Source organism: Camelus dromedarius, chromosome 6 (assembly GCF_036321535.1).
Source record: "Camelus dromedarius isolate mCamDro1 chromosome 6, mCamDro1.pat, whole genome shotgun sequence".
Classification (NCBI taxonomy): Eukaryota; Metazoa; Chordata; class Mammalia; order Artiodactyla; family Camelidae; genus Camelus; species Camelus dromedarius.
The window spans coordinates 1,756,859-1,781,609 of record NC_087441.1 but is presented as its reverse complement, the minus strand read 5'-3'; the positions used below and the strand labels follow the sequence as shown (position 1 = coordinate 1,781,609).

General features: G+C 54.9%; 2 long non-coding RNA genes across 4 annotated transcripts; both read right to left on the bottom strand.

Moving 5' to 3' along the window:
- Positions 1-14,639: 14,639 nt before the first annotated feature.
- Positions 14,640-18,368, bottom strand: LOC135321465 (uncharacterized). The gene is made up of 3 exons (XR_010381177.1): positions 17,354-18,368; positions 15,881-17,070; positions 14,640-14,800 (listed from the first exon to the last, which is right to left on the bottom strand). It is a non-coding gene; the product is annotated as an uncharacterized LOC135321465 (long non-coding RNA).
- Positions 18,369-18,383: 15 nt separating this feature from the next.
- LOC116154484 (uncharacterized) lies at positions 18,384-22,090 on the bottom strand. 3 transcript variants are annotated; one of them, XR_004138444.2, is made up of 5 exons: positions 21,579-22,085; positions 21,417-21,459; positions 20,707-20,879; positions 19,332-20,582; positions 18,384-18,914 (listed from the first exon to the last, which is right to left on the bottom strand). It is a non-coding gene; the product is annotated as an uncharacterized LOC116154484 (long non-coding RNA). The 3 variants fall into 3 exon arrangements; XR_004138445.2 differs by having other exon boundaries at positions 18,384-19,527; positions 19,674-20,582; XR_004138443.2 differs by having other exon boundaries at positions 18,384-20,582; positions 21,579-22,090.
- Positions 22,091-24,751: the final 2,661 nt, after the last annotated feature.

Sequence of the window (24,751 nt, the reverse complement as noted above, 5' to 3'; positions counted from 1 at the left end):
CGGGGGCACTGCAGCCGCAGGGCCCCCAGGGCCGTGCAGCCCCTTGGGCCAGGCCGGCTGGGGAAGGCGGGGTCACCATGCTGACATGGGCTTGCAGGTCAAATGTCAGCGAAGCCCGGAGGTTCTTCTCGCTGCCCCCTAAATAGGAAATGGACGGTGAAAAGTAGTAGACTGTCTGTTAAAGATGAATAATCGGGCCTGGGAGAAAGGACTGGGAACACAGAGAAAACCATATGAGCAGTGCGAGAAATACTGCATCTGTAGATGTCAGTCAGTGACTTCACACAGCTCTGCCCATGCGGTTTTACAATCGCAGGCCCTGAAACTGGCACTTTTCCCCAGGAGCTCAGAGCAAAGATACGATGGTGGAGTCGGGGACTTGGGGGATGACTGGGCGCCTTCTCCGTCGCTGGCACCTCCAGGGAGGCAGACAGCTTGGGCCAGTAGCCAACAGGATCTTCCTACTCAAGGACGCGCCAGAACCTGGCCAGGGTCTGCCATGGGGACGTCGGCTTCTCCAGAGGACGCTTGGAGGGTACTGGCGCGGTGATGTGGAGCGGGGTTGTGATCTGCGTGCGGAGCCCTGGCACTCCTCCTGTGAAGCTGCCTGGGATCCTAAAAATTCCAGTGCATCTTTATGCAACTCTCTGTGCAGCTGGACACTCTACTTCTAAACCCTGGAGCTTGGCTGGGCCGCAGTCCCTTCTAAGTCTCCAGGGGAGACTGGCCCTGACTCTTCCTAGCTTCTGGAGATGACCAGCGATCATGGGCACTTCTCAGCTTATAAGTACATCTCTCGTCTCTCTCCTTCTGTTTCTCTCCCCTTCTTATGAGGACACCAGTCACATTGGATTACAGGCCCACCCTCCTCCAGTGTGACCTCATCTTAATTTAAATAATTTCACCTGCAATGGCCCCATTTCCAAGTGAGGTCATATTCTGCGGTTCCAGGAAGGACGAGAATTTGGGGGCACTAGACAGCCTCCCCCTCCCCTTTTGCCTTATTCTCTATCCCAGAGCCATTCTGAAGTCACTCCCTTTTCAAACCCGAACCTTCCCTCGGCCCTAACTGGCAAGGTCCTGCTCCTCCTCATCTGTCCTGTGCCAGTGCCCCTTTATCACAGAGGCGTGCTCAGCCGCTCCCCTGGCCCTTCCCCACCTTTCTCCCACTTTTGCCCATTACTGGGATTTTCATAGCAAAACTGAGCCTGGGAGTGATGCAGAGGAGAGATCTATCACACAGAACTCTCCTTAGAAACTGGGATGCGGCGGGGAGCTGGGGACGTGCGAGGAGGACCACAGAGGGAACTGAGGGATGGGGAAGGGGGCAGCCGCGGGTACAGCCGATCAGCCCGGATCCAGGACCAGCCGAGCCCTCCCACCCCTGCAGACTGCGTTCATCCTGCACCGATTCTTCTAATGATAATCGCTCCTTTTTACTTTTTCTGCTTTCAGGGTTGAGCAATGCCGGTTTCCTGCCCACTAGGAAAGGAAGCTGTGAATGCACGTGGGGCGGTGGCGTCTCCTGGGCTCTGGACACGGTGACTCTTCTCCCACATCTTTGGGCTCTGGAAGGTGACCTTGCAGTCAGCGCAGATGTGGAAGATTCATTCCTTGCGAAGCTCGGGCTTGGTGGGTGTGGTCCTGGCATAGTCACCTCTGTTGTGCTGGATTCAACCTACATCCTGCAGAGCCGGGGGAGTCCTGCCCTCATCTCTGAGCAGAGAGTGACGGCACGGCTGGCGAGAAACAGTGAACGAGTGTGGCAGTGCTTGCACAGCAGAGTTAGCACTGGAGTTTCAGAGTCCGTGTGCACAGCCTGTGGGAGTGCAGCTTGGTGCAGCCAGTACAGAAAACAGTATGGAGATTCCTTACAAACTGAGCGTAGACTTGCCCTGTGATCCAGCAGTCCTACTCCTGGGGATATACCCGAAGGAAACTCTAATTTGAAAAGACACGTGCACCGCAATGTCCACAGCAGCACTGTATACAATATCCAAGACATGAAACAACATATGTATAAATACTACTCAGCCATGAAAAAGAGTAAGACGCCATTCACAGCAACATGGAAGGACCTGGAGATGATCATGCTAAGTGAAGTAAGTCAGACAGAGAAAGACAAGTATCATATGATACCACTTATACTTGGAATATAAAGAAAAGGACATAAGTGAACGTATTTACAAAACAGACTCACATAGAAAACAAACATGGTTACTGGGGATGGGAAGGGATAAATTGGGATTTCGGGATTTGTAGATAATATTATGTATAAAACAGATGAACAACAAGGCCCTACCGTATGGCACAGCGAACTATATTCAATACTTGTAATGCCCACATTGAAAAAGAGAATGAAAAGGAATATATGTACATATATATGTATAACTGAACCACTATGTTGTACAGAGATCAACACAACATTGTAAATTGACTATACATCGATTAAAAAAATAAAATAAAATTAGTATTCGGAAGCCAGAAAATTAAAGGAAAGAAACTTTCAAGTGCAAAATTAATGAACATTATGAAAATCAGGAGTGTACATTTATAAAAATATATATATTGAACACATACTATCATTTTACAAACTTATTAGTAGATAAGATTTTGACAATAGTATTTAAAATGTGCTAAATGCCCCACAAAATAAGCAGTAAATTATTAATAAAAAATGAAAATGAAATACTGCTGCATATTTCTTAACAACGTGATCTTCAAAATCAGAGCGCATCTGTGGTGGCACTGTTACGACTGACCTGCGTCTTTCACCCTCCCGTCCTCAGTTGTCACTGCAGATGAGGACTTTGCTGCGGGGTGACGTCACGTAGTAGCCTGCTTGCTCAGGAACTGTGAACCTGAGAACCAGCCTTGACGAGCTTTGCTCTGAGCATCTGCTTCCTTTTCTTGAGGACTTGGGGGGCACGGAAGCGTGTCTTCTAGACAAGTGCTTCTTGGTCCGATTTGACATTTTAAAGCCGCGTTTAGCGTCATTGGTGTGGCTCAACGACAAGACAGCATTTCCAGACTCGGGGGCATCTGCATACTCATTCACTCCCTGATCCCACAGGGTCAGTGGCCAACCGCACAATTCACTTGGCCGCTGACACCAAGTGTCCCTCAGGCACCAGACCGACCTGACGATCTGTGAGGTCGGCGCCACCCAGGCGTATCTTGACACCTCGAGACTGAAATTCGGAAGATGGGGGCCAGCGCACGAGTGGTTCAGCATGGCTTCCTCAGGATCAAAGCTCCGTTGCCCTCGTGCCTGCAGGGGCTCATGGCGGCCTTCTTTCTAGAGCCTCGCCTGAGCGTCTCTGCCCCAGCAGGAGGCCGAGGGTCGCCCTGCGCTGTTCTCTGCGCCTGCGGCTCCTCCGTCCCACCTGGGCTCTGGTGCTTGTCACTCCATTCTGCAGCTATGTTTTTTATGTCCACTCCTCCATCCCCTTTTTTATTAAGCTGTTATCCCCTTGAAGGCAGAGACGGAGGCATTTCATCTGAGCCCCAGCACCTAACACAACGCCCAGCACGTTGGATAAATTCTCTGAAAACGTTGGTGTTGTATTTCAAAAAGTAGGAGAGGATTCCAGGAGCTGTTTCTCAGAGACCTTGGACAGCCTGTTGAATAAAAGGAAAGTAACAAATAGGATTTTCATTATTTAATAAACTAATGCTGCTTAAATCACTGTAACGAAGATAAGGTATATGTAATGCACAGTATCTCGCTTCCAAAAACAAAGCAAGACTTTCTGTCCCTGTTTTGGGGGTGGTTATCCCTGCCATTGACTGCTGCCTTCAGAGCATAGCGGGAAAGTCAGTTCTATGGAGATGGAGTTTTCTAGATTGTCAGATACTTAACAACTTCCAAAGCTTCGATACAATGTTTACTTGTGAGTCTGTGGATTTTTTTTAACCTCTGACATTTTTACCTTAAGTGGATGGAACTATGCTCACTTACAAAATACTAGGTGTCATTTAGGCGCTACATGCTACTATTCCACAAAAACATCGACAACCAAGGACACCGCACATGCCTCTGGTGGCAGCGTGCCCTGCCGGCGAGATGTGGTCAGGCTCCTGCTCCAGAGGTTTTCTCTAGGGACATCTGGCGCCTCTGGATTTGACCTCGAAGACGTACATCAAAGCAGCGGTGAATGAGACCGTCCCCTCTCTGCCCCTCCCCTGCTGAAGGGGCCACCCAACCTGAGGCAAGTGAGCCCCTCCACTGGCTGAATCGAGCCAGCTGGTCGCTGAGCTCAGCTGACGTCAGCAACAAGAGTGGGGTGCCTTGGCTCCACCATCGAGAGTCCAGATATATTTGGGTCCATGAGCGCAAATGATGCCTTCAGGACCCAGTTCTTCTCCTGAGTCTGTTTCTCCCTCTTCTTAAGCAAATGTTCTCCTTGTGGTGCCCCCCAGACCCCAGGCTCTGCCCCCTCACCTCTGTCCTGAGCTCCGGACAAAGTCCCAGGGCAAAAGCTGATTGGATGGCTTGGTCACATGACCGTGTCTGACCAAGCGTGTGGCCCACGGCAGGCCTGGGCTGTGTGTCCACTCCCAGAGCTGGGGGGACACAGCTGTCCTCTCACAAACGACAGTTCCCCAGAGGGGGCAGGGCCGTTAGAGAGGCTGGGAGCTGCTTCCAGACAGGAAAAAGCCGACACCACCCAGCCTGCTGGCGGGGCCCGGTGAGCTCACGCTGAGGGCTTCACACGGGAAGGCGGGTTTTACGGGGCACCCGGTACAGCCTCCCCGCGTCCTCCCAGGGCGATGTTCGCTTAGAGCTGGCTCACAAGCACGAAGGCCATCTGACCTCTCCATCAGTCTCACTGCCAGGCAACGGAATGAAATTTCTAACAAAACAACGAGACTCACTTCTTTTTCATTTTCTCTTTGTTTTTCTTTGTCCCTTCTTCCATTTTTCTTCCGCATTTTCTCCCTTAATTCATCCTCTTTCTCTACTTCCAATCGCTAAACAGTGTTAGTAACATTGGTAGCCTGCCTTAAGTTTCTTACTGGAACAGGGAGAGGTTGGTTGGATGGATGGAGAGACGGAAGAGGGATGATGGAAGGTGGAGGGAGGGATGGGTGGGCGGGTGACGTGCTGGAGAGGTGAACAGCCATCGAGAACGCTGTTTAATACTTCAGTCAGTGGTGGAGCGTTTGGTCTAGGAGGTAACCCGCCTGACGGGTCTGGCCGGAAGGCCTGGCTTGCCGCTGCTGGACGAGGGGGTTGTAGCAGGTCTGCTCACGGTCAGGGATGGACCTTAGATTAGGAAGGTCCCCCTCTGAGGCCACGTTTGAAGCCTGTTTTCTGGAACCATCTTCCGTACCTCCTGTGGCAAGACAGAAAGGCTCTTCTAAGAGCAGAACAGGGCGCTGTAAGTGTCTGTGTGTCTGCGCTCTTTGTGCAGCTGACTATTTGGCAGCTGAGGCAACTTTAGGGCAGAGACTCCTCCATGATGACTTTTTAATGGAAATAAAAGTTGCACCATAAATTGAAACGGAACAACTTTGAACGCTGACCTCTTTTCTGACACAGCTTTGCCGTGGCAGCCTTGGCCCTGGAAAGGAAACAGCAAAATCCTGAAGCAGGAATTTCAAAATCCAGACACCGAGACCACCCTCCTCTGTGGTCAGTATGTCCCAGAGACTGGACAGAGTGGACCAGGCACGGCACGCATCCTTCCTCCCGGTCAGAGGGCGCAGGACCCCACACGCTCAGACCCCGGGAACGGGCAGTTGGGGCTTCTGTGCTGCAGTGAAACTGCTCTCCCTACGGAGCCTGCGCTGTGCCTGATGCCAGGAGGAAGGCAGCTGGAAAGAGGGGTGCTTTCCAGGCAGCCTCAGTGACTGATTCCTTTTCTGAGGCTTTTTGTGAAATAACAGAACAAAGCCTATATTCTGCCAGACGCCTCCCACCCCCGGACGCTGAAGGAGTGGATCTTACAACCCCCCAGGGCTGCTGAGCAACCCTGCTCACCACACCCTCCTCTGCTCCTCTCCTGGGAGAAGACAGCAGGCATGCAGGGCGTGCACAGCCTGGGGGGCCTGGAAGCAGCCTCGGCATCGGAGGGCCATGCGTGGACCCCATGCAGAGACCCTCGCAGCGTTAATTAGACGCGGGGCACCTGGGCCATGCGGCTCATGGCTCTGACCCTCAGATTTCTATTTCCCTTTTGTGTTTTATGTTCTTTCTTTCTAGTGCTCTGGGCCTGGCCTGAAGGAAAAGGAAGGGTGAGGCTCTTTAAATATTTTCTGCATGTTTTGCTGGCCCCGCCGGCAGGACAAGGGAGGAAACACCAGCTATTCCCAGGGAGGGGCCGTCTGGCCTCGTTTCCGCCAGGCTAGCTTCAGGATTCCCAAAACTTGTTAATGAAATCCTCGTTACAAAGCGAACCACACAGACGGGTGTGTTTTCCCATCGGGATCAGATTGTAATTGGGGTCTGTCTCCTGTCTACACTTCTACTCTAAACGCGCAGCCAGGACTAATAACAGAACAAACGACAAAGATGTAAAAGCTATAAAATGTTTACAACCATTTAAAATAATAGGACGTGCCTTGTAGGAATAATCATTCACGAGCTGTACACATTCTTCATAAATCAGGCGCCCGAAATGTCCACCCACCAGATAGACATTTAACCTGAACTAATGAGCGGCAAGGATAAATCCCAGCCACGCACTGAACCGGCTGCTGTCTTCCATTCTTTGCTGACATTTAAGTGGATAACTTTGGAAGTGGATGGTATGGTCCCAGGAAATTAAAACTAATCTTTTCTCCCAATAAATTCTCTTATAAGTCAGATGCACTTGAAGTAATTTCGTTGATTTTGAGTTCCCAATTAGAAAATTCTTCTCAAAACATATCACTGCAGTGTGGTGATATTTGAAACCTTCAGTATGGACCCAGTGCCGGTTTATCTTTCCTCCGTTCTGCTAAGGAAACCTCCAAGGTGCCCAGGCTCCCTGCGGAATTTCCTAACTAATCAGCGCCCTTTGTGTGCTGCCTTCAGCTGAGCTTGGCTGTGCTTGTTAGCTCAAAGATCCTCAAAGGCTGCAAAGCCGTCTCAGGTCGAGGATTCCACTTCCCCTGTCTGCCGGAGCTTCATCCTCTTGGTAATCCTACAAGGCATGAAATAGAATTGCGTCCATTTTCTAAATGAGGAAACGGAGGCTCAGAGACGTGCAGTGCTTTGCTTGTGGTCGCACAGCTCGAAGTGACGGAATCATGCCCTCAGTCAGGTGGACCTGAGTCTAAGGCCTCAGGCTAGCGAGCAGAGCACGGGGGAGGCGCTGTCCACAGGCGGGCTGGGGCCCAGAGGAAGGAGGAGGCCTGCAGGGGCCCGGGGAGTCGAAGGTTGCAGACCCCATTCTTCTCGGAGGCCCCCCCTCCCCCCCCGCACCCTCCCTGGCCGGCTCCCTGTTATGTTCACATGGAGGTGTCTCCTTTTGGAGTTTGCCTTCAGGGCACTCAGCTGTAGAGTGTTAAGAAGTTTTTAATTAAAGAAACAGGAAATGTGTGCATTTTTTGGACGCTAGCCAAGGAGCAGAAGGTGAAATGTCTTACTGCCTCCGCGGCATATTAACTCTGAAAACTGCGCTTCACTGATATTCTCAAAGCCCTTGGACGCTGACTCCAAAGCGCACAGAGGCGTATTCTGGGGTGGAGCATCTCTAAGGGCCTCACAGTTGTGGGAGCTGAGTCACTGAGAAGGGGCCACGTGTCACCTCCTGGTGCTGCACACAGCTGCCTCCCTCCAGTGACTTCCAGTGGGAGGGTCAGGGAGCCGGGGCCTCACCCAGTTCTGCGGGTTGCGTGGAGTGGATTAGCTCACATCACGGAAACACCTCCCGCTTCAGTTCCTCGTCGGCACATGGAGCAGGCTGCGGGGATGGCCTGGCGCCTCTCAGGGCCTGGCTCCGCTCTGGGTCACAGCCCCTCCCCTCTGTATTGAGGAGATGCTTGTTGGAAACACAGAATCTCCAGCCGCTCCAGCCAGCTGAATTTCTACAAGATCTCCAAGATCTCCTGTGCACGTGAGCGTTTGAAAAGCGCCCTCCCAGTGTCCGAGGTGCTTTGGTGTCAGCAGGCAGTAGCTTTGATTGCTTCTAGGAGCAAGAGAAACAGAGCCATCCTTTCCTGGGGCCCACAGGCTTGCCCCACGGAGACCCTCCGGCTGGGCCTGCAGCCTCTTTCCAAAGCTACTTTCACCTGCCCCTTCCCGTCCAGCGTGGCCTTCGCGACTCCCTCTCATCCCCAAAGACGGGCTGCTTCTGCCTGCGCTCAGCTCGCTGTGTCCTCCCCCTTCGCTCATCTTCCTGCACAGCTGGGTCGCCCTTGACAGCTGGCTGAGTCCTCATCGCTCCGCTCCCCACCTAGTCACTCAGACCCTGAGGGTGGGGACGCTTTCCTCCTTTTACAGCCCTGGACCTGTACGCACAGCTGGGCACACAGGCTACGTGCTCCATGGAGACTTGGAGAGCAAGGAACGGGAGGTCGTTGCAGACCCTGGAACGAGAGGGGCGTCTGGACCAGAGCTCACGAAGCACCGAGACGTGGGTAACGGGGTTGTGCCACAAGTCCCTCTGCTAACTGTTTACAGCGGAAAAGTGACAAGAGGCCTGGGAGGTGCCACAACAGCAAGAAATGACTGGGATGGGAAGTTACAGCGACTGGGAGGCTGACGTCTGTGTCCCTCCCTGCGCGCAGCGTCGGGGTCCCGGCCGTCCCTCTTGGGCGTGGAGGCCCCTGCACGCGGCCCACCTGTTATCACCAGGCCCGCGCTTTAAAAAAAGTCAAGTAAAAACCATCTCTGTAGTGGGATTTTTGATATAACTGAAGACTCTAACATCAGATTTCCCCTATTTCTTTAATAAGGACTGGAATCATTTCCAAGAAGAGCGACGTGTGGTCAGAAATAGGCAGAAGCCGCCAGGATGCTTAGCAGCGGGCCACGGTTGGTGGGGGTGGGGGAACGCCCCAATATGCCAACGCTCGGGGTTAACACCCGTCTCCGGGAAGGCCAGCTCCTCTGCGACACGCGGGTCCAGCCCTGCAGGGGCACAGAAGGCTGCGCCAGCCGGCATCCGGGCTCCCTGACCCGGCCTCCCACGGGCCCCACCCGGCCCATCGCAGGCCTTGCCCACGCTGGGGCTGTGCTGTGCTGAGCTTTGCTCGCTGTCCCCTCTGTCTGGAACGCTCTTCCTCCACTGACCCGGACGTCCCATTCCTCCACGGCCGTGGACCTGAGACGTCAGCGCGCGTATCCTCCCGCTCAGCAACCTGGGACGGCACCTGAGACACCGGCCGTTTCTGTGCGGGGGGAGGTGGGGCCCATGCACGGGTCTTGTCTGCTGTCCCGCACCACTTCTCTTTCTTGTTTTTAATATTTTTTTCTTCTTTAATTTTTAAATTTTTTTGGTGGCGGTGAGGTAATTAGGTTTTATCTATTTCATTGACGGAGGTGCTGGGGGTTGAACCGGGGACCTGTTCAGAGTACGCACTCTGCCCCTGAGCTCTGCCCTCCCCTTCCTGTTTTCTTGCTTGTAATTACTAATCAGAGCAGCCTCTTTGGGGAAACTTGGAGAAACCCGTCTTCGGCTGCGTCATGCCCCCTGGGAAGGCGGGTCCAAGCCCGAGCCCCCGGGCCCAGCAGTGCAACCTGGTTTGGAATGGTCTTTGCACAGGCGGTTCACTAAGACCAGGTCATAAGGGGGGCCCTTGTGTCCGAAGCTGGACGTGGTGAGGCCTGGCCTCTCCGGAGCTTCTCCGGAGCACCCTGGTTGCAGACTCCCAGCCTCAGACCCGGGAGAGGGAGCCTTCATGGTGTGTGAAGCCACCCTGTTTGTGGGACTGCGTCGTGACAGCCCCAAGAAACCCACCCAGTCGTCCCTCGGAGTGTGGCGCAGGCAGACGCTGCCTCCTCATCCTCCCTGCAGTCTGGCCGTCCCGCGGGGCTCCCGGCTCAGTGTGCGTCCTGTCCTCCCGGCCAGACCCCCTGTCGCCTCCCGCTCCGTGCAGTGTCCCGGGGGCCCTGGCTGGCGCCTTGGCTCACCAGACCTTCGAGGGCCAAGAACAGCGCCTGGCACTCGGTAGGCACTGGACACATAAGTTTGGGTGGAAAAACTGATATTTTTTGCAACGGTGCAAGTGTGTGAGTTAAGAAAATGTGCACGATTTAGCCGACACGCTGAACATCCACAAGCTGACTGCCAGGAAGCCTCTTCCCAGGAGGGCTGGGCTGCCGTCCCTGGTGGACTTCACCATCCCGCAGCGGGCCCTGCTCCGGCCTGTCACCACATGCCGTCTTCTGTCCTGCCTCCTGTGGCCGTGGGCACTGTCCCCACCGCCCCGGCAGCAGACCCCCTCCCACCCTGTCCCCGGCTCCCCGAACCCTCCAGCCCTGCTTTTCCTTCTGCCGTAAACTTTCCGGAGGGATCGAATCCCTTCCCGGCTTAACTACCCTCACGGACTGTGGGGTCCCAAGCCGTGTCCTCCGTCTGCTCCAAACTGTCCACCACCCGCACCAGGTCCGGGGGTCGACGTGGGTGAACTGCTCGAATTCTCCTGTCCTGCCCTGGGTGTGTGTGTCTCTGTCTGTGTGTGTGTGAGTGTGTGTGTCTGTGCCTGTGGGTGTGTGCATGGGTATGTGTGTCTGTGGTGTGTGTTATGCCTGTGGTGTGTGTGTGTGTGTGTATATGCGTGTCTGTGTGGTGTGTGTGTGTGTGTGTGTGCATGGTGGATGTGAACACAGCTGCCCGGTGAAGGACACCTGCGTTGCCTGCAGCTCGGGGTCACTGTGACTAAGCTGCCACAAGGATTCCGCATGACCGGAGGTTTCCGCTCTCTGAGATGAATGGCCAGGAGCAGTGTTTAGGTCACATGCTAAGTGCACATTTAATTTTTATGTAAAGAAACTGCCCACCTCTCCTCCAGCGTGGCCGCGCCCTCCCCCCACCAGCCATGCGGGGGCGCTCTCGTGCCTCCACATCCTCCCCGCGTCCAGAGCTGCACTGTTCCGACAGGTGAGCAGCGACAGGTCACTGCGGATTTGATTTGCGCGTCTCCAGTGGCCAGTGAGGTGGAATTTGTTTCCCCGTACTTGCTTGCCATCTCTGTCCTCTTCATGAAATGCCTGTTCGTGTCTTTTACTCACTTGCTAATGCGATTTTCTTTTACTGTTGAATTTTTATAGTTCTCTGTATTTTCTAGATATGGAGTATTTATTGGATGTGTGGTTTGCAAATACGTTCTTCAAATACAACTTGTTTTTTCATCCACTTCACAGGGTCTTTTCCATAATAAGCATTTTTAATTCTGAAGAAGTCTGGTTTGCCCGTCTGACTTTTGTGAATTACGCTGTTGGTTTCCCTTCTCCAAGCTCTTTGCCCTCCCCCTGCAGCTGCTGTATGAGGTGCTTTCCTGCGATTTACTCCAAGAGTTTCACAGTTTTAATCTTAGCATTTAAATCCATGGTCCACTTTCAGTTCCTCGTATGAAGTATGAGGCTTATGTCAGGGCGCTTTTTTCTGTTGGGTGTCCAGCTGCTCTGGAACCACTTGTTCAAAAGGCTGTCATTCCCTCATCAAATTGTTTTTGCAGCTTTGCCAAAAATCCGTCAGTCACATCTGTGTGGGTCTGCGTCTGGGTCCTCTGTTCTGTTCCGTGGACGTGTCTCTCTCCCAGGACCACACTGTCCCGGTGAGCGCAGCCACGTGGAAAGTCCCAGCATCAGGCAGGCGCGTCCCGCGTCAGTCCTCTTTCTCAAAGCGGTTTTAGCTATCCTAGCTCCTTTTCCTTTTCATATGAAGCTTAGGATCAGCTTGCTAATGTCTGGGGAAAAAAAACCCTTGCTAGTATTTTCATAACCATTGTGCTAAATCCGTAAGGTCACTTTGAGACCTGGCGTCTGTATTGCGTTGGCTCTTTCGGTCCGTGAACGTGGCAGATGTCTCCTTCTCCTCGAGTCTTTGATTCTTCTTCCATCAACATTTTGTCATTTGCAGCACGCAGACACTATGCATATTTTGTTCAATTTGTACCTAAACGTACGTTTCCTTTGGAGCATTTGTAAGCAGCGCTGTTTTCGGTCTCAGGGTCTGTATGCCTTCTGTTCACACATGTGCGTGTGGTTGCCTTGTGTGCACTGGTCTCCCAGCCTGGGTCCCAGCTGAGCTCACTCACCAGTTCTAGGGGTTTTCATAGAGTCCTTGGGATTTACTTAGACGATCACATCATCTTTGATTAGAAGCCGCTTTATTTCTTCCTTTTTCTGCCTGTATGCTTTTTTTTTTTTCTTGCCTTATTGCTCTGGCTACAACTCCCAGTGTTCCCTTGAATACAGGTAAGTGTGACCACCCTGATTTCTCCCCAGTCTTAGTGGGGAGCATCCATCCCTTCACCGCCATTCGGCATGATGTAGGCTGTGGCTTCCAGGTAATTATTTTTCACGCTGTACAAGTTTCCTATTTCTTCTTTAACATGTTACCACAAATTTAGTGGCTTAAAACAACACAGGTGTATACTCTTATAGTCTCGGAGGTCAGCAGTCTAAAACAGAGACATCATCAGGGCTGCATTCCCTCCGGATGCTCTAGCGGAGAATGCGTTTCCTTGCTTTTTCCAGTTCCTGAAAGTCACGTGCATTCCTGGTATGCATTGTCCCACACCCTCTCTACGTCCTTCCAACTTCTGGTTTCCATCATCATACTGTTTTCTTTCCCTCTAATCCTTCACTCCTTACAAGGACACCTGTGATTACTTTGGGCCCATCTAGATAATCCAGGATAATCACTCCATCTTGAAGTTCTTAACTTAATTGCATCTGCAAAGCCCCGGTGCCACGTCACATAACCACAGGGCCAGGTACTGATCTCCGTGGGGGCCGTAATTCTGCCCGCAACACCCTGTGTTCTAATTACATGTGTACCAAGCTGGTGGTGCTCTACACTGTGTCCCCAGCATCTAACACAGTCACTGGCATGCAGGAGGACACCATGAAGACCTGTCCGCCCACTGAATGGGTGGCTGAGTAAACCTTGCTCCTTTAGTGCCCCTGAGAAAGGAGAAGTGTGCACTACTTTGCGGCAGAGGTACAGTGATAAGTTTATATCTGCTCTGATGCACATTTGTAGACTGATGGGGATCTCAGCACAGATGCTTTGAAATTAGGCCTTAGAAGAATCCAAACTGTAGGCTTTCCACAGACATTGCCATGTAGAAAATACTCACGGCTTTCCAGAACACAGCCCCGACTCCCACCTGGGCAGACCGAGCCAGAGAAGGACGCAGACGCTCCTTGAGTTCCACCTTCCCCTGGCAGGCCGTCCCGCACGTGGGGCCTGCTTCATGCTGTCAAAGTCAGCAGTCTGTCCATCTCTTTACAAAAGTAGACTTGTCTCTACTTCGTCCACCTCCTCCTCACCCTTCCTTCTGAGCACCTGCTGGACAAGATGCTCAGGATCACCCCCTTTCTCCCAGAAGGGAACCTGCTGGGCCTGCCTGTCCTCAACCCCGCTGCAGCCTCGGGGGGTGGGGGGGGCAGAGGAAGTGGAGTTTCGCGGGCTTTTCTAGGACCAGTTCACGTCCAGTTGTGTAACTGAGGCCATCACCAGTAGACTTGGCTGAGGACAATCTGAGGTTTCGGCTCTTGGGTGGATGTGACAGGACCATGGAGTCATCACCTGAGACTTTCAGAAGGAAGGGCGGATAAGGGCGAATCCAAACCCCAAGACCCACGGGCGAGGTTCGGTGGTCTTGCCTAATGAGAAGCTTTCTTGTAATGAGAAAAAAAGGCAGCGGGTTTTTGCTCTGTTTTGTTTTCTGTTCTGTCTCACTTCTTTTTCTGAATGAAAACCCAGTGTTTTTCACTGGGAGCTCCATGGGCGTTTTGGCGGGATGACCCCTCCTCCTGCAGGATGCCCCGGCTGGCGGGGCGCTCTCCGCCCTGGGGCCTGCCTCAGCCCGCTCCCCGCTGCTGTGACGGTGAAAACTGAAACACCCAGACGTCTCCGGACGTCCTGACAGGGAGCGTTCGGCCGTGGCTCAGAGGCCTGACCACGGGTTATTTGAAAGCCCTGTTTTGGATTCTCAGTGAAGACTTAATATCTTCTAAATCTGCTTTTTTTCCCTAGTAAGGGACTAGGAGGGACGCTATTAATTGAGATGCTGCTTACCTGCAGCACTAACTGTATCCTTTCTGTCCCCTGAGTGGTGGGGATTCGCAGCAGGCAGTTCTGGGTCTTTCCCACCTTTTGAAGCTCATTTGAGACACGCTCAGCTCTGGGCATAAAGGGGTCATCAGGGATCGCAGGCTGCCTGAACGCACGTCTCTAGGGCTTGTGCTTTTGAAAAAACTATCTCTCATATGTGTTCTTTATTTTTTGATTGAAGTACAGTCAGTTTACAATGTTGTGTCAATTTCTGGTGTGCAGCATAGTGCTTCAGTCATACACGTACATGCATATATTCCTTTTCATAGTCTTTTTCATTATAGTACTACGAAATATTGAATATAGTTCCCTGTGCTGTACAGAAGAAACGTACTGTTTGTCTATTTTATACATACTAGTTAATATCTGCAAATCCCTAACCCCCAATTTACCCCTCCCACCCCCTTCCCCCCGGTAACCTTAAGTTTGTTTTCTATGTCTCTGATTCAGTTTCTGTTTTGGAAATAAGTTTATTTGCATCATATTTTAGATTACACATAAAAATAATATCATATGATATTTGTCTTTCTCTGTCCGACTTTCTTCCCTTAGAATGATGATCTCCAGGTCCATCCATGTGGCTGCAAAAGGCATGAGTTTATTCTTTTTTATAACTGAGTAGTATTCCATCATATACACACACACACACACACACACACACGCCCTACAACTTCTTTATCCAGTCATCTATTGATGGACAGTTAGTATGCGTTCTTAATAAAAAATAAAACACACACACTTTCAAAACCACAGCTGACTCCTTAGGAAATCTTCCTCTGGGACAGCGATGGGGAGGTTGGGATGAGCTCCCAGCTGAACCAACGCTACTCTGTGACCGAAGCTGGGCGACTCACTACACTCTCTCCCTGGTCCCCAAATCACTTATTTGCCATGCAGTCTGCCTTTGGGCAGTTGGGGGATGTACACACACACATTTCTTTTTATTTTGGAAAAGGGCGGATGCTCCACATGCATCTCCTGGAATCCTGTCTCTGCAAATCAGCTCAGAAGCCCTGGCTCCACCACCCACAACCCACCCTGGTCCGACAGCCGGAGCAGCTGGCTCTGGGCGCCTCCCAGTGTAGACAGAACCCTCCCAACCAGAATCTGTGTCCATTGTTGTCTGGGTTAATGGGACTTGCATGTCTTTGTTTTTGGAGCTGGGGGAGGGGAAGCCAGAAGGGAAAGGGTTGGGTCGGGGGTCTCCTTCCTGCCAGCTTCCAGGCCAGGGTCTGAACCACCCAGAGCACGGTCGGAGCCAGGCTCTCACTAAATGCTGGAGGCCCAGGGCAGCTGGCATCTTCAGGCCCAGGGGGCACGGAACTGTCCGGAGGCTCTGCTCTGCCCTGGCCCGGCTCGGGCTGGCCGAGGCCCGGCAGAGAACATCAGAAGAAGCACCTTTCTCTCTAAGGAGGCCTTTGTCTCCAGGGCCACCCCCTCCCCCCGAGGGCAACAGCCGGGCTGAGTCCTGCCGCCTGTGGGCAGCAGCTGGGACCGCGGCCGAGAGCCTCCCCCGGGCCAGGGGATGCTCGGGTGGCCTTGGAAGATGTGATTTGGACCCAAAGTCACAGCCACCAGCCAGACTAGCATTTGCCAGGGTGAGACTGAGGCTGAGTGGGGAGTGGGGTGGGTGAGCACACGGAGGGGAGCCCTGTCCTTACCCCGAATCTCTGGTGTTCGAAGTAAAATTTGACTCTCCTGTCGATCCGCCAGACCAGGCCCAGTGGCACTAAGGGCTGAGGCTCCAGCTGTTTACTCGACTCTCTTCCACTTTCCAGCCCGGCAGCTGCCTCGGCTTTTCCCTCTGAGGTTCCCAAGCTCGCCTGTGTCCAGGCACCATCACTCGGATGGTGCGGAACACTGATCCGGGGTCTGTGCAGGGGCGGCACAGTCAACATCTCAACGCCCCTCCCACTGTCCTTCCCCACCGAGGGCCCTCCCGGCCCCCATCACGCCAAGCTCCAGGCCCAGGCTGCTGCCTCCTCCCAGTCTCCCGCCTTCAGTCAGGACCACCAGCAGGAGACGAGAAGGCGGGGCCTGGGGTGAGGGGTGCCCACGTCTCAGCAGGACCCTCTGCCTGCCCACCAGCTGCTGGTCAGTCGGTGCGTCCCTGGGGGTTTGGTTTAGAGAACAGGGTCCGGGGTGGGACCCTGCAGGGAGGCCACTGAGCCCAGGGCCGCCTGCCTCAGGTCACCTGTGTGCAGAGCCCCTCCCTTCCCTTCCCTTCCCTCCCCTTCCCTCCACCCACCCAGGTCTGTGTGTGCAGGGCCCCTCCCCGCCCTTCCCTCCACCCCCCCAGGTCCTGAGATTGTCCTTCCTGACAAGCACTGGTTTCCCAGGCTGGGGGCTGCCTCTGTGTCCCCATCATCCCTGGGCACAGAACTGGAGCCAGCTGGGTGAGTCCCCAACTCCAGGGCAACTAACGGGGACATAAGAGGCTGGGTGAGCACAGCCTTGTCTCCGTCAGAGCCAGCACCCACGAAGGATCTTCAGAAAGCCCAGGAACGGGCGGGCCGTGGCCGCTGGAGCCAGCCTGCGGAGGACACCACCAGGACCTTCCCTGCTGCGGAAGATCACGTGGGTCTTCTGGGCGCACGGGGGGCGTCAGCCCACCTGATAATTGCCGGGTGGGTGGACATGTGGCTTGCGGTCCCTCCTGACTGCGGGTTTTCTCATCTTCATGACTTTTCTTATAACCTTAAGGCCACCCGGTCAAGTAGCTTGCACTGCCCCGAGTGACCTAGAGACCGCTGCAGGCGGCCCGAGTTGGCCGGATGTCCACCAGCAGCAGGAGGGGCAGCCAGGGGCACTCGGCCACCGCGGGCTTCAGGCGCCAGCCAGTCCCAGTTCCCTGCAAAGGGGGTGCTGAGGTGAGGTCTCTGACCCAGGTGTGTGGGACCCAAGCCGCCCTGGGACCGTCGGGCCTCCGTGGTCCCTCAGAGCTGCGGGAGCCTGGCATTTTAGGTTTGCTTATGCATCACAGTCCCACTGAGAGCCCCACCCTTTCTCCAGCGGTGAATTCCCCACCAGCGGGGACAGGAAGCCCCACCCCAGTGATAAGGCTCCCAGATCTCAAGCCAGGAGCCGAGCAGAGATTTCATCAGCCTGGGAGAACAGCCTCCCCCGATTCTCACCGAGGCCTTGTGCTCGGGCCGGTGCCAGAAGTCGGGGGCCTCAGGCCAGCATCCTGGCCTCCGCTTGCAGGACGAAGGCTGAGATCTTGACGAGGTAGAAGCGCCCAGAGGAGACTGTGGTCCTTGCTCTCCAACGAAGGCTGATCCAAGGGCTTCCTTTGTCCTCAGTCAGAGTCTTGGGTCCCACGGAGCTCAGAGTGTCTCCTCACTGGGCCCTGCCAGGATCTTGGAGCCGGAGGAAGAACCTCGAAGGTGCCCAGTGTACCGGCTCCTTAGAGTCCCGCCAGCACCGCGGCTAATCCCATCGGGGAGCCCCACCACCTGCAGAACTGGGCCGCTGGCACCCAGGGCTTCGCCGAGACTCAGGTGTGTCCCTGAGAATCTGTCCCCTGAGAACGTGGATTCCTCAGCAGGGCAGAACGTAAAGTATCTGAATAAAGCAAGGCCAGCCTCGTCCTGGAGGGCACAGGAGCACAGGCGGCCCAGCCACCTCGCCGGCGAAATCCCCCTGCAGAGTGCTGCCTGGCCTGGCCCAGAGGGGGCCCCGCTGGGGCACTGACATCCCCACACAGCCGGCCCTTGCTCCGAGGGGACAGGTGACCATGAGGGGATCCGGGGCAGAGAGCTGACGAGAGTGACCACAGCAGCTCAGGCCCCAGAACCCGGGCCGGTCCTGGCACCCGTTTTCAGGATGCCCAGCCTGGGAGGTGAGGGCAATGGCCTCCTTTTGCACCTTCCCGCCCCCAGGAGGCCAGTGGGGTCTGGACTCCCCCCACCCCCAGCCCAGCGTGTGGGCCTGTGGCCGCAGATGCAGGGGGATGTCCTCACATGCTCGCAGTCTGAGTCACACCCCTGGTGGAGAAGGCGCTGGACTTCAGGGTGACGGGAGTGAGGGTGCGGGCGGAGCCCCGCTTTCCTGGCGGCCACGGCATCCCTCGCCTGCGAGGCGGGTCTCCGGTCTCAGGGATGCTCAGCCGAAGGGTCTGGACAGGAGCTTTCAGCCCCTGGGCCCTCCCACCCCACCCCCCTCACTGCGAGATAACAAGGCCATTTGGCTTCTGGTCACCATTGTGCCAAGTGAGGGTCTCCCTGACACCGGACGGGGCTCAGGAGACCAGGTGGGACCCTCTCCAGCACAGGGCCAGAGACATGTCCCCACAGTTTCTCGTGGGGTCTGAGAAGGGGACGTGCACTGTGATGGGCCTCGGTGGTCCTGCTCCCCCAGACACAGCAGGCAGAGCTGTGCAGGCAGCCAAGACAGAGGTGTGCAGGGAGAGGCGGTGGGTCCCTGCACCCTGGGGCCCCCTCTCCCGTGCCCACTGCGTCCTGAGCGTTTCCTCCTCGTCCCCGCTCTTACCTGAGGCGTTTGGCAGGAGGCGTTGCAAACCTCCTGCTCCTAGCTGGGGGCGGGTGCTGGACAGCGGCCAGGACTGTCCTTAAATACAGATCCCAGGTGCCCAGCAAATCCCCCCCAGAAGAACGAAGGCGCATTGGGTGAGTGAGCCCAGGGTACAGGGACGCGGGATGAGACACGTCGCTCAGGCTGGACAGGACTGTGCAGCTGAAGAGGGGACACTGAGCCAGGGGCTCACGACACTCTGGCTTTGCCTAAATCCCTGAACCTGGTTAGTCCACTGCGTGCCGGACTGCATTTTGATAAAAACCAAACTTTGTGGAGAATTTTCTTTACTGAATTTTCCAGCTCTGTGTTTCATTGGTGACCTAACAGGTCACTGACCAGCAGGTCTCCCTGGAGAAGCAGGGGGTGGCTTCTCCAGGCCTTGGTGGCCACCCCTCCAGGACACCTTCCCTCCTGGCGTTGCCACGCTCCATGTCCTCTGTGGCCACCAGGTGGACACGCCACCCCTCTCCTGCTGTCCATCTGGCTCTGCTGCACCTCGGGGACCCTGGGCCTGTCCCGAGCCCTCCACACACGTCCCCCTCTCTCGCCCGGGGACACTCGCACCCCGTCATTTACCTCGTCTGCCTGCCGTTGAGACCCAGCTCAGACCACACCGCCGGCACGAATATGGTTAAACACTTCTTCTCCCGGTCCTTCCTCCACGCGACCCCCAGGGCACCAGCGCCCACACCGCTCCAAACCCCACGGGCCACCGGGGTCTTCATTCCTGGCCAGGGCACGGCTCGGTCACAGCCCGAAGCGTCCGTCGGACCTGTGGAGGCAGCGACAGCGGTGCAACCAGAGGGCTTCGGGCAGGTCCTGGCTTCTCCACCTCAGCTGTGTGGCTTCGGGCTAACCAGCCAACCACGCCAGCCTCAGTCCCCTCGTCTGTGACACGGGGTGACGAGGCCTGCTTACCTGGCTTGCGTCCGGCACACAGCAAGGACACCTGTTCCGGCCACCGCTGGCGTCGCTCACCACCATGTCCCCAGCCAGCATGCACACTTACTGTCTGATGCTCCCCTGTGTCTCTTCTTTGGCCCCGGAAGGGGAGACGACGGGGGATTCACAAGTCACCTCCACTCCCCTCGGGCTCTGCTTGCCTGGAAGGCTTCGCCCACCTGTTCCTGTTCTGGCACATTTTCCTCTGCCCCTCAGAGCCCTGCTTCTCTGGCTCATCCTTCACAGCTTCCTCACATCTGTGTTCTCCAGCCTCACGGCCCACTGGACACAGTCGGGGCCCAGCCCCACCACTCAGCCTCGCGGCCTCCCACTCCTGGACCCTTCCCGCTGGGAGGACGGCCTGTCCCATGGTGCATGGGGGGGGTCCCACGGTTATCTGCTGGATCAATATTATTGTTTCCTTCCCAAGGGCTGAGGGGGCTGAGGCAAGGAGGTGAATTGACTTTAACCCAAAGATGCTTGTTGCGGGAAGAGGCAGCTTGGCCCGGGCACCTCCCGGGCTGTGGAAGGTGGCAGTTCTCTGAGTTCCCAGGTGGTTTCCAGCAGAAGCTTCACATCTGTTTGGGGGTCAGAGCTGCTTCCTGACATGGCCCCAGACGCTTCCCCAGAGCCCGTGCACCTGCAGGGACCGGTGGGGCTCAGGACCCGAGAAGGCGTTGTGGACGGTGTATGCTGCTGGGGCCAGTGCTGTCGGGAGCGCACATGCCCTGGGACCCTCTGGCTGGGCTGCAATTCCCACCTCATTTTTAGGAATCCCCTCCTGACACCACCTGCCTGTTTGGGGAGGAGCAAAGGGCTTCTGTCACCACCATTCTCTCTCTGCTCTGCTGGGTGGCCATGTCTCTCGCGTTGCAAGAATTCTACCTGTGAAGAGAAAGCCCGGCCTTGGAGTCTCGGCGGTGATGGCGCCAACAGATTCCTCCAACCCTGGCTGGGCTGCTGATTCATCCCACGACGTGGGCAGGTTCACCCAAGCGTCAGTCCCCACCATGGGATGGCGAGCACAGGTGTCCCCTCCTTGGCCAGCACAGCCGTCAGCGAGGTCAGGACACAGGTGGGCTTCTCGGACGGATGTGATGCCCCAGGGTAGGTGGGCCACACCGGGTCCCCCGCAGGGCAGGACTGGACGGAAGCGGGCAGCAGAGGAGGACGGAGCTGCGGCTAGCCAGAGGAGGACAGGATTTCAAAGGACATCAAGGGAAGGAGCCCACGCGATCCAGGATCGGAGAGGAGATTAAGGGGCCAGTGGCCACAGCAGGGCTCTGGGAGCAGAACTGTGTGCTCCAGGGGAGGAGGGAGGTGTGTGTGCAAATGTCTGATCTCCCCCCCCCACCGGCCCCCGGGCACCAGGGGAGTCACTCTGCAGGGACAAGTTTCAGACAGACAGCAGTAAGACATGAGGACAAAGGATGGGGTCACCAAAAGGAGAGAAACTGCCTCTCCTTGGGCACCCCGCACACCCCTCCCGCTCTGGGGGAGACAGTCCACTGTGCTCCCGTCTGCAGATACAGAAACAGACGCAGGGACCAGGTCACAACGAGGAAGGTGGGTGCAAACTCAGCCCCGCGCCCCCACCTCTCAGGACTCCGGGCTTCAGTGCTCCGTGCCTGGGGCTGGATTCCCTGCTGCCTGCACCCCCTCCCCATTCCTGGGCCTTGGACACAGTGAGTTTCTGGGGGCAGAAACAAGTGCTCTCACCAGCATCCGGAAGGTTCTGATGCAGCTGGACAGGGGGCCAAGCCTCGGGGGGAGAAATACACACATGTCCGCGGGCACACACACCCAGACTCACACTCACGTGCCAAACCCACTCACTCGCCCCGGCCCTGCCGCCACCCCAGGCCCACCGGGAGCGCTCACAGTTCTCAGAGACCTGGGGGTTCTCCTGCCCGAGGGCGGGACCAGAAGTCCCATCCTGCTGGGTCCCTCCCGTGTGGTCACGACTGTCGACGCAGCTTTTTGCAGAGGCCAGCTGCCGCGCCCTTTATCCGGCGCTGGCTTAGGGGAGCGGCGCAGTCCGTGTCTCCAGGAGCGTCCCTGGGAAAGGCCGCAGGGCTCCCCTCCTCACACCTCGCTGACCTGGTTGCGACGTGGGGTACGCCATTGAGAAATTAATCAGTCGATCTAAGCAAGAAACAGAAAATCTCATTCAAGCCAAATTTGAGGATTGTAACCCAGGAAGAGCATCTCAGAACTCTCTGAGGACTGTTCCGGGCTTAGAAGTCCAGGTGCAGCTACGTAGGGTTTTAGAGGCAGAGGGCTGTGCTTCAAATGACGTATTATTGCCAGTTCACAGAATCCAGGTGGTCATGCGACCCCTGACAAGGTCAAGAAGGAAGCTTGTCTTCTAAGGAGCCGTCCTGTTGATGCTCGGAGAGCGCTGCCCTTCATGGCTGAGCAGGTGCTCACGCCGATGGGGCAGGTTTGGTGACGCAGGACGCAGGCCCACAGTGCACAGGCGGTGGGGGGGAGGTCAAAGGGAGAGAAGTTCACATGTTTACATTTTTCCTGGCTTGCCGTAAAGTATGAATTTTATTTCACAGGTCTGAAGTGTGCTGGGCTCCTGGTCCCTGCTGGTGGGCACTGGAGGCCTCAGCTGGCCCAGTCTCCCACGGCTGGGCCAGGAGGAGTCACTGCGCTGCCGGCTGGCCTGGGGGGCTCCCGGCCAAAGCTGGCCACCTGCAGAGACACCCCTCCACACCAGAGCAGAGCCAGGCGGAGTCTGCCCACAGACCTCTCCTTCCAGAGGAGCCTGCACACGCAGGGCAGGGGAGGACGGGGCGGGAGGCACTGCTCCCCCGGGAGGAGCCCGGGCACGGGGTCAGGGCCTCCACACCCAGCCTGGCACAGACCCATTGCTTGTTTTGGTCTGATGATTAACAAAGGGAAACGGCTGCCTGGAGTCTTGGAATCTGATTTTTACCAAACGTGGTAGGAGAAAGTTCCAAATCACTGGTCTCCATCCTGCCTCGCCCGCACCCCCCCGCCGGGAAATTGGAATTTTTGTTGTTCTAACCCACTCCAAACCATCCCCTTATTTCTGCAACACCACCCTAACTACAGGGAAATGCATTCTTACCTCTTTTTAGGTCTTTGTAATGTGATAGAGCCATTGGGTTGCAGGGGAAGAAACCACATTCCCAGCGGGGTCTCCACCCACCCCTTGGGCAGCCTTCCCAGGAGGCTCCGCCTACAGGAAGCCTCCCTTCCTGCCTCAGACCACCCGCAGCCTCCGCAGCAAAGGAGGTTGTTGGGCAGGTGGGGTCCCTGCACACCCGATGCTGGTTTTCCTTGTGGGCAAAATAGGCCAAAAAAACAGCCAACACTGCCCTTCCCACCCTCCGAGAGCCGGAGCCCCCTGACCTCCAGCAGAAGGCGCCTGCTGTCCCCAGTGGGCACTCACAGCACGTGGACGGCTGCTTGCTTTTCTTTCTATTTTTATTTTTAACGATGAATAATACTTCACATGAAACATTCACAAATAGGGGGAAATCGTTTGTCAGATCCTGGGTTGCACTTTTTGGTGGAAAAAACAGTCCCTGTGACCACATGCGTCACTAGGACTCTTGCTATAGATTTTAAAACTATCTTTATTAAGGCCTGTTGCACGCGTCATGTAATTCACCTGCGTCAAGTGTACAATTCAGTTGTTTTTGAGTCACTTTACTAAGTTGTGTAACTGTTGCAATAAATTAGATTTAGAGCATTTTCATCACCTAGCCAGATCCCTCACACCCATTTCTAGTCAATCCCCACCCGTCTCCCTCCGCTCCAGGCAACCCTTAACCCACTTTCTGTCTCTGAGCAGTGCCTTTTCTGGACAATTCGTACAAACGGGACCCACAGTGTGAGGTCTCCGGCATGTGGCTTCTTTCCCCCAGCCCAGTGGTTTGATGCCTTTTTCACGTCATGACATGCATCAGTAATTCATTCCTTTTTTGTTGCTGAATAATATTTTTTTAACATTTTTTATTGATTTATAATCATTTTACAATGTTGTGTCAAATTCCAGTGTTCAGCACAATTTTTCAGTCATTCATGGACATATACACACTCATTGTCACATTTTTTTCTCTGTGAGCTACCGTAACACTTTGTGTATATTTCCCTGTGCTCTACAGTATAATCTTTAAACAAATGACTTGATTCCATTGACTTTCTCTATTGCTTTTCTGTTTTTTATTTCATTCACGTTTATTCCAATATTTATCGTTTCATTTTTTCTGCTTGCCTTGGAGTTAGTTTGCTTTATTTTTCAAGATTCTGCATTTGAAAACTTAAGTGATTTAAGTTCCTTTTCCTTTTCTAGTATAGGCATGTCAAGCTATAATATCCTCCTAAGCGATGCTTTGTCTGGATCCCGTAAGTTTTGAAAAGCTGTGTTTTCATTGTCAAGTGAAATTGCCCTTTGAGGGAAAGGGGGCCAGTGGGCTTTCCTCTAGGCTGTTCATGGCCCTCGATGACGTCACAAACATGCGCCGACGCTGGAAGATCCCGGAGCTGCTGCTGCACCGCAGGACTCTGCCTGTTTTATTTTTAGTTGGCTCTTTCTTCACAGTTCTGTGCACTTACTAATGCCTTCACCCCCACCCCATCCCCAAGATCTGTATTAAAAAGCAGTATCAGGCACACCCAGTGTCTCTTCTGAGTGGCTTCTTCCTCTGAAGGCCCAGAACTTGTAAGGTGACCAACCATCCTGAGACGCCCAGATACATCAGTGACTTACCCTGAGTCACACGGCCAGCAAGTGGCAAAGCCAGGCTTTGAGACAAGCCTGTCAGACTCCAAACCCGCGCTCAACACCATGACCGAAAGATGCTTTTACTCACAATAAAATGTCACAGGAGTGGGACAGAATCCCAGGAAAGTGTCTCACTGGGTGCTCAAAGGCCCCACAGCAGGTGAGGAAGAGGAGCCGGATGCGGCCCCGCTAACGTCTGACCGTTTCAGCCCAAGGGAGAGACCCTGGACTTGGCCCGTCCCACTGACGTGAGGGGCTCGATCAGTGAAGCCGCTTCTGTCTGCCTTTGTTG